Source organism: Ranitomeya imitator, chromosome 5 (assembly GCF_032444005.1).
Source record: "Ranitomeya imitator isolate aRanImi1 chromosome 5, aRanImi1.pri, whole genome shotgun sequence".
NCBI classification, from domain to species: Eukaryota; Metazoa; Chordata; class Amphibia; order Anura; family Dendrobatidae; genus Ranitomeya; species Ranitomeya imitator.
Genome location: NC_091286.1, coordinates 369,274,363 through 369,282,906, shown reverse-complemented (window position 1 = coordinate 369,282,906; position 8,544 = coordinate 369,274,363). Strand labels below are relative to the sequence as shown.

At 40.1% G+C, this 8,544-nt stretch overlaps 1 protein-coding gene across 1 annotated transcript in view; it reads left to right on the top strand.

Annotated features, from left to right (window-relative positions):
* Positions 1–1,782: 1,782 nt before the first annotated feature.
* COL19A1 (collagen type XIX alpha 1 chain) overlaps positions 1,783–8,544 on the top strand; it is a 1,728,692-nt gene continuing 1,721,930 nt past the window's right edge. Inside the window, exon 1 of the mRNA XM_069726653.1 lies at positions 1,783–1,892. The gene's annotated coding sequence lies outside the window, so the exon portion shown is untranslated. The remainder of the gene's footprint in view (positions 1,893–8,544) is intronic.

The window sequence follows — 8,544 nt, the reverse complement described above, 5'->3', positions numbered from 1 at the left end:
GAGCTGCATACAAAACCATACATTTATGGATGTGTCTGAACTTAGTGAATCACTTACTTACTACGTATATACTTATGTTATATGCAGCTACCACTGATTATGTTATTTAATCTCCCTGATTTGTGGACATATTTTAAAACCATGTTTAGTATTTTCCTATTTTCAGTGTTCTAGGAAACATGAATGATCACAGCAGGAGGAGCCTTACTGTCACATTAGGGAACATATATATGTATATATATATATATATATATATATATATATATATATATATATATATAATATTGGAGATGAGCGTGTCTTTTGAAGGGCAAATTTATCCACTTCACCAAATTTTCCCCCAAAATTTAATTTGCCACAAATTAGCTAACACTTTACATGAGAGACAGGACCCACTGACCATAAGAGCTAACACTGAGGCTATGTGCACACGTTCAGGAATTCATGCAGAAAATTCCTGTGGAAATCCGGACATTTCTGCCAGATTTCCGCATGAAATCCGCATGCGTTTTTTTTTGCACGTTTTTTGTGCGGTTTTGATGCGGTTTTTGTGCGTTTTTTGCACGGTTTTTCCCGGACATTTCCCAATGCATTAGACAGTGGGAAATCTGCGAAAAAAACGCAAAATTAATGAACAGGTTCATTATTTTTCCGCAATGCATTTTTCATGCGGAAAAACGCACATCATGTGCACAGAAATTGCGGATTCCTTTATAAATGATGGGATGCTTAATGTATGCAGATTATTTGCGGTTTTATAGCGTTTTTATAGTGCAAAAACGCTAAAAAACCGCAAATAATCTGCAACGTGTGCACATAGCCTTAGGCTACCGTCACACTATCAGTATTTGGTCAGTATTTCACATTAGTAAATGTAAGCCAAAACCAGGAGTGGGTGATAAATGCAGAAGTGGTGCATATGTTACTATTATACTTTTCCTCTAATTATTCCACTCCTGGTTTTGGCTTACAAATACTGATGTAAAATACTGACCAAATACTGCTAGTGTGACGGCAGCCTTAATATGAGAGACAGGACCCACTGATTATAAGAGCTGACACTGCACAGTGACTCTAAAGATGGAAAACGACTCTGCCGTACAAGCTATGCTCCACTGGGAACCGCTGATCTGTGATGGCCCAGGTACTGACTCCCTATATGAGGTATGATAATCCATAAGAAGTCATAGCTGCAGGGCGTTATGGGGAATCATGTGCGTCGATCCAAAATAATGTTTACCTGCAGGGAATTTTTTTTTTACATGAACTGGGAATTTAAGTTCAAAATGTTTGAATTCACGTGAATCTGTGAATTTCTGGACATTTGACGTAAACTCTCCCCTCTGCGAATTGCTCCACTCATCTCTAACATACATATACTGTGTATAAATAAACATGTTGAATTTTACATACATGAGCACATTTTTCACTGCTAGTTCTTTACATAGTCACAATAATATTTCTACTAAAGTTTTTCAGAACTTGAGGTATGGCAGATGAAAACTTACTCAAGTGAAGACACTTTTTTTTTTTATTATTATTTCCTTGTCAGGAATCCAATTCTCTCCAAGGTCTGAAATGGCTGATAGCAGAGAGCTACAGGCTGCAGCTGAATTGACTGTGGGATTTGTGTCCCTTTAACACCTGCTGTAGACAGGCAGGCCTGCACAGAGCTATAGGTGTATATATATATATACATCAGTATATGTGCTGGTTATCTGTGTTGGTGGCCGTCCTGTCTGCTGACTGAGGGGGAGGATCACACTGTGAGACTAATAAGGACACAGCTCATTCTACCCTCTCCCACTCTTTGGGAGTCTGAATCCAGTTAAGTTCAGCACTTGCAGCTTTGTAGCATTTTGACTGTGGGATTGTATCCATACACATGAAAGGTAAGATCCTATTAGCAGGGTGGTATGTGGCTCTTTATCATGTAAAGTTTCTCCAGATCATGGCTGTGATCCATTATCATGTAGTAGGAAGCAGTCCAGAATGGCTGTGCATTAACAAGTCATCTATGACATCCCTGGCTTTACATGCATGTGCTGCTGTGTTCATTAATGTCAGGCTGAAGTTTGCCTGTGGTGTAATTAGAGAGGCCCAGAAGTGAGGGTTTAATTGGTGATCAGGCTGGAGTAATGCATTTGGCATAGAGAAATGATTGGTGATGCCTGTTAGACACAGAAAGTGTTAACCCAGAGCGGTGGTACAAGGAGCAGATACAAAGCCTGCTGTCATCTTATCTATTGATCTTGATGTGTCTCAAGTTCACATCAGATGTACTTGGGCACAGCAATGATTAGCGGCAGGTCCGAGATAGGAAATGCATGAGATGTCATCAGAATAATCCCCAAATAACTGGATTACCTAAAGCTGTCACACATCATTACCTGTAACTTTCCCTGCTATACACGTCTGTATAGGAAAATATATGTGTATGTATCAGGGTATGATAAATAATAATCATGTAAACTGTCTATGTATTTATGAATTGTGGTGCACTGTAAAGTAATTCATTTAGGAATTAATTACCTGGAATTCTATGTTAAACTATTAATAACAGATTGTAATGTATTGTGCCTGTTACAAACTCATCTCTAAGACCAATATATTGAAGCTTTATCACGGGACAGAATCTTTTCTTTTTGGTGATAATTCTTTGATAACACAGGAGGTTTACCCGAGATCCCATAGAAAACGACTTATCGGAAACTTTGAAACTTTTCTATGACTGGCATTCTCAGATCTGACTCCGGCACTAGTACTTGTGGCAATATTAATCATAGTTCATATTTAGACACCTAAAACCCATCGAATTTTCAAGGATTACAAGCGATGCTAATGGTTTTCTACTTCTTTCATCTTGTCCCAAGAGAAAATCCAGTTGATCATTTCCTCCCAATGGGTTTCTCCTCAACGTCACATTTTCCAAATGTTTGGCTATTTTCCCATCCTCTTCACGTGCTAATCGCTATTTATTGACGTGCTGCAACAGCCAACACGTTGGCCTTTCCGCATTGATTTAACTCTTCGGCTCATGTCGTAGACTACCAAGTCTACAGAACTTTTACGATGACAGAACAGGCGATGCTGCACTTTTTCAATTAGCAACCTAAGAGCGATCTCACAGATATAGTGTAATGTTGAAAAGGTTAATGAGGCTGGCAGAGCGCAGGGTGATGAGCAGTGCGAGGCTCTGAGACGCAGCTAATCAGAGCATTATGTGATGGCACAGAATCTGGAACAGCCCTGCACATGTAGCCATTCCATCTGATACTACTAAAACTTCCTGACTCACAGCCAAAGGGTCCAACAATCACAATCCGCACAGCGTATACTGAGCCGGGACATAAGGCCGCTCACAATGCGCTGCCATAGGGAAAAGAAGCTTCCTTATTGTATACAATCATTTCTAGGGATATAATCTTGTGCCGTCTTCTAATATACTGCACTAACTTCACCAAATTGAAACTGTCCGGTTTTGTGGCTGTTAAAAAAAAAAAGAGGTAAACGACTATGCCATAAACAAAACTATGTTGACAGGTGGGATTTTATTACATGAGTCATTGTTGGTAAAGTGGTGTATTCTGGGTGGTCTGCAAAGTTTGTTAGTGTCAGTATCTGTCTATCCATCAAAAATGTGTCAGTCCATTTACCTGTCTAGACCACCAAAATCAGTTTGTCGAAATTCTAACTATTAATTAGGGATATCCCTCTATCAATCTATTAAAAATTTTCTCTAAATATCTATCAAGTATTTTGTTGATTAAAGTGGTCTATTACTGGTGGTCTGCAGAGTATCTGTCTATCAGTATTTGTCTATCAATTAAAATCTCTCTATTATCTATCTATTACCTATCTCATATCTATCTCTATCTATTATTTATCTATCGTAGCTATCTATCTATCTATATTATTATCAATCTATCTCATATCTATCTATCTATCCCATATCTATCTATCTTTTATCTATTTATCTCATATCTATCTAGACAAAAAGGAACAGAGCAGCACATGTGCATGAATCTAGGCCATGTGAAAACACAGAAAAACATTAAAAACATTCAATATAGATTATACTTCGCAAAAAGAGAAGATAATGTCTATTAAGCGCTGAAGAATTAATGGTGATATAAAATAAATAGAGTAAAATAAATACATTAAATATAAATGCTTGGCTAAAAGTAAGCAACTCTCTAATATACCTCATAGCATTATATCTCAAGAAAAGTACACTTGAGATGGAAATCCTGCAGATTTTACTTTGGGATCTGTGCAGGTTAAGTCCACTTTACAGAAGTTGACCACTACTTGGACAACTTCTTGTCATACCCCTCACTTGGCCCTCATAAAATAATAAAGCATATACTCCCCTCCCGTGCCGTTCCCACGTTGTCGGCAGTCGCTCTACCTGGGGCTCTCATACGGAGTTGTGACACTTGATGTCATCGCTGTCTCCGTCTTTGATCAAATCGAATATGAACAGGAAGTCCGCGATCAGCTGCAGGGAACAGCGCTGGCACAAGAGGTGAGTATAAGGCTGGAGTCACACACAATGTCTAAATAATCTGTCCAATTTTGTCTGCCGAGAATCGCACAAATGTTCTCCGTATAGTGATCCGTATGTCATCCGTGTGCAATGCCAAGATGCGTTTTTTTCTCAAAAAAGTATCTGTGTGTCATCCGTATGTCATCCCTATGGTGAGATTTTCTTACACACTTGCAAAATGAGCAAATAATGGCTGAGCCTTTCCTGTCACCTGCCCAATGCCTGAGAATTTCTCGCAAGTCACACTGATGGTCCGTGTGCTGTGCGATTTTTTTTTTTTTTTTCTCGCACCCATAGACTTGCATTGGTGATTTTCAGCTGAGAAATGTGGACAATCGCAGCATTCTTTGATTTCACTCGCAAGTATAATACGGACGAGAAAAAAACGGATGATGGGAGGTGCCCCACAGATTAACATTGGTCCGGGTGCTGTGCGATATTTTTTTTTTTTTTTTTTTTTACGCTTAGCACTCATCCATATTATGCTGTAGTGTGACTCCGGCCTAAGCTTTATTATTTTATGGGGGCCAAACATTTTGATCAAGAAGGGTTTGTCCTAGTAGTGGACAGCTCCTTTAGAATACTGAAGCAGACAAGTGAGATATTAACAAATCTAATCCAAATAATTATGCACAAAATTTCCACAGCCCATCAATTGTCATCACAGAGTTCTCCTTTTTTAGTCTGAGGCTGGATTTACATAGCATTTTATCCTCATGTCAGTTGGTCTGTTGTAGTTTTTGTCTGAACTCCTGGAAATTAGGATTGGGGCGTTTGACTGTAGTAATGCAGATGGAGTGCTTGTGTGCTCTGTTGGACATCACTTTCAGTCATATCTGCTTATTTGAGGTTGGCTTCAAGATGTAGTCAACCTTGTCTTAAAGCCCGAGTCAAATAGGTGGATACGAATTAAAATGATGTTTGATAGAGCACACAGTGATGCCATCATTACAATCAATGGCTCCTACTGAGTTACTGATGTGAGTAAATTATGATGTGACCATAGCCTAAGCAAGGCTAGCTTTGCACTGTATGTACATCTCTGCAGGCTTCAAAGATTAACTCTGTCAGTATTCCTAGCATACATGAGGTTACATGATGTTCAAGGCAATCATTAGTGTGCGAATTGCACACTTTCATGTTTCGGTAGTCTTCAGTAATGTAAAGTATAGATATCGCTTCTTAGACCAAATAACCCTTTAATCCCAATAATATAGTACTGGGATGTTAGAAAAAAAGTGTAATTAGACACCTAACTTGACATCGGTCAATAACTTGTACAATGTTGAAGAGAAACCTCTGTTTTAATTTTAAATCAGTATTACACATGAAAATAATAAACTTTGTAATATATCTTTTTAGGGAAATTTGCTTCTTTCTCCTCCTGGATTCAATTTTCATTCTCAAAGTTTTCAATTCTGTGGAGAACTCTAATTGTAGTTTCATGAGAACTTGCAGCAGAATGTCCGTGTCAGCCTCTAGCTCCTCCTCCTCTCTCCTCATTCCTCCCACTCCATAGAATTTTAAAAGCACCAACTCTCATCTCCTATCTCAGTAATGGGAAAATCTGTCTTCACAACGAAGATCTTATCCATAAATTGAAAATGAATGATTAGTCCTGGAGGAGAAAGAAGCAGATTTATCTCATAATATTACTACAAAATGTCTTACTTTATGATATAAAAATACAAAAGACGGTTACTCATACATCAGATTTTTTTTCTCATCCATGAATAACAGTCCATCATACATCAGATTTTTTTTCAGTAACAACAGAGGATTAAAGGGAACTTGTCACCCCCAAAATCAAAGGTGAGCTAAGCCCACCAGCATCAGGGGCTTATCTACAGCATTCTGGAATGCTGTAGATAAGCCCCCAAAATATCCTAAAAGATGAGAAAAAGAGTTTATATTATACTCACCCAGGGGCGTTCCCGCTGTGTCCGGTCCAATGGGTGTCGCGGTCTGGTCCGGCGCCTCCTATCTTCATCAGATGACGTCCTCTTCTTGTTTTCACGCTGCGGCTCCGGTGCAGGCGTACTTTGTCTGCCCTGTTGAGGGCAGAGCAAAGTACTACAGTGCACAGGCTCAGGGCCTCTCTGACCTTTCCCGGCGCCTGCTCACTACAGTACTTTGCCCTCAAAAGGGCAGACAAAGTACGCCTGCGCCGGAGCTGCAGCGTGAAGACAAGAAGAGGACGTCATCGCAAAAAGATGGGAGGCCGCGGACCGGATCGCGATGCCCATTGTACCGGGACTGCCCCTTGGTGAGTATAATCTAACCTCTTTTTCTTATCTTTCACGATACATCGGGGGCTTAGCTACAGCATTCCAGAATGCGGTAGAAAAGCCCCTGATGCTGGTGGGCGTAGCTCACCGTCGATTTTGGGGGTGACAGGTTCCCTTTAATCCTCAGTTGTTACTGAAAATGATTTTTTTCAAATCTACAGCATGTCATTTCTTTGAGTATTTTTTGCAGGATTTTTCACCTATTAATCCCTTAATTCCATATGACATAACCCCTTAATTCCATATGACGGGATAGTACGTCATATGCGACTATCGTAGCTGACATCTGGCACTATGTGCCAAGAGCGGTCTGGGACCACTCCTGGCTCACTAACCCCCGGAACAGTGTGATCAAACATGATCACAGCGTTCCAGTGGTACAAGGAAGCATCGCGCAGGGAGGGGGCTCCCTGCGAGCTTCCCTGAGACCCTCGGTACAAGGCAATGTGCTCACCTTGTACCGAGCGTCTCCTCCCTGCAGGCCCCAGATCCAAAATAGCCGTGGGGCTACATCCGGATCCTGCAGGGAGGTGGCTTACAAGCACCTGCTCAGAGCAAGCGCTGGTAAGCCTGCTGATCTGACACAGTTCTCTGCACTGCTCAGCGATCTGACCCTATAACATGATGCCCCCCCCGGGGCAATGTTATAAAGTAAAAAAAAATATTCACGTGTTAAAAAAATAAACAAATTCCTAAATAAAGTACACATATTTGGTATCGCCGAGTCTGTAACGACCCCACCTATAAAACTGTCCCGCTATTTAACCCCTTCAGTGAACACGGTAAAAAAATAAAACGAGGCAAAAAACAACGCTTTATTATCATACCGCCAAACAAAAAGTGGAATAACACGTGATCAAAAAGACGGATGTAAATAACCATGGTACAGTTGAAAACGTCATCTTCTCCTGCAAAAAATGAGCTGCCATACAGCATCATCAGCAAAAAAATAAAAAAGTTATAGTCCTCAGAATAAAGCGATGCAAAAATGATTATTTTTTCTATAAAATAGTTTTTATCGTATAAAAGCGCCAAAACATAAAAAAAAAATATAAATGAGGTATTGCGGTAATCGTACTGACCGGAAGAATAAAACTGCTTTATCAAGTTTACCAAACATGGAACAGTATAAGCACCCCTCAAAAGAATTTCATTTATAGCTTTTTTTTGGTCATTCTGCCTCTCAAAAATCGGAATAAAAAGCGATAAAAAAAGTCACATGCCTGAAAATGTTAGCAATAAAAACGTCAACTCGTCCCGCAAAAAACAAGACCTCACATGACTCTGTGGACCAAACTATGGAAAAATTATAGCTCTCAAAATGTGGAGATGCAAAAACTATTTTTTGCAATAAAAAGCGTCTTTTAGAGACGGCTCCCAATCATAAAACTCAGCTAACAAAACGCTATAAATAGTAAACCAACCCAACCCCCCCCCCCCCCGTCATCACCCTCTTAGTTAGGAAAAAATAGTCAAATAAAAAATTGTATTTATTTCCATTTTCCCATTAGGGCCAGGGTTAGGGCTAGGGTTGGGGCTGGGGTTAGGGTTTCAGTTAGAATTGGGTGTTTCCACTGGTTAGGCACATCAGGGGCTCTCCAAGCATGACATGGCGACATGGCGTCCGATCTCAATTCCAGCCAATTCTGCGTTGAAAAAGTAAAACAGTGCTCCTTCCCTTCCGAGCTATCCCGTGCGCCCAAACAG